The sequence below is a fragment of the Falco punctatus genome (assembly GCF_963210335.1).
Source record: "Falco punctatus genome assembly, chromosome: 2".
Taxonomy (NCBI): Eukaryota; Metazoa; Chordata; class Aves; order Falconiformes; family Falconidae; genus Falco; species Falco punctatus.
In genome coordinates this window covers 49,273,511-49,274,877 of record NC_137581.1, presented here as the reverse complement: position 1 = coordinate 49,274,877, position 1,367 = coordinate 49,273,511, and positions in this window count along the sequence as shown.

Below are 1,367 nucleotides of genomic sequence, written 5' to 3'. Positions count from 1 at the left end.
TTTTTTTTTTTTTTATCACAACCATTAAAGAAAAGTTGTTCAATACACTGTTATACTTCGAAAAGTGTTCATGAAAATACCCTTTTTTTTTTTAAGTTACTTCAGTCTAAAAGTGAGACACAGAGCTTAATTACTCTTTCAGTGGGTGCTACTTTGTATTAATCAATAACATATGTTATTTGTTATCATGCTGGTCAGCAAGCAGGTTTTCTTCAGTTCTTTAGAAGTGTTTCACATTCTTCTCTAGTTTGATTATTCAATGTCAGATTTGTGTCATCTACACAATGTGGCCTCAATTCGCTTGTTAATTTTTAGCAGATTTTGAAAGCAGAATATGAAAGAGATTCCAGTAAAAAAACAAACAAACAACAAAACAAAACAACCCCCCCAAAAAAAAACCAAAACCAACCAAACAAAAAATAAAACCCCAAAAAACAAAAAGAAGCATTCTGCTGTGTTTTAACTTTGTTAGTTAGGCAGGTAAGCCCCACACAGCTGCTTGGTCACTCCCCCCGCAGTGGGATGAGAGAGACAATCAGAAGGGTAAACTCATGGGCTGAGATAAAGACCGTATAATAAATAAAGCAAAAGCCATGCACACAAGAAAGCAAAACAAGGGATTCCTTCCCTACTTCCTATTTGGAAGCAGGTGTTCAGCCATCCCCAGGAAAGCAGGGCTGCATCACACCTAATGGTTACTTGGGAAAACAAACACATCACTCTGAATGTCCCCTTCTTCCTCCTTCTTTCCCCAGCTTTATATGCTGAGTGTGACATCATATGGTATGCAATATCCCTTTGGTCACTTGGGGTCAGCTTGTCCCACTTGTGTCCTCTCCAGCTTCTTGTGCACACCCAGCCATCCCACTGGTGGGGTGATGTGAGAAGCAGAAAAGGCCTTGACACTGTGTAACCACTGCTCAGCAACCGCTAAAACATCCCAATGTTAGCAACGCTATTTTCAGCACAAATCCAAAACAGCACCATGCAAGTTACTATGAAGAAAAATAACTCTACCCTAGCCAAAAGCATTACACTTAAGTAGACAAAACCCCCAGTCTTGTTAGGAATCTATTTTTTTTCCTGCTTATTTGTTTCAAACCTGACAATTCATAAAACAATTATTTTTTAAGAACCTAAAAAGCATAACCTAGCTACAACATAAATACCTTCAACAAAAAACATACTTCAGAACTTAAGTGATATTGTCTTGTCCAGCAGCCAGAATACACACAACAAAGCAGCAAGAGTTTTTCAGAGCAATAACTTGAGAGTCAGTACCATAGAGAATCTTTCTGAGAACCGCTGCTTAGCCATATGATTTTTTGTGTGATGTTATGCATACTGTTTACTATGTGATGATATTC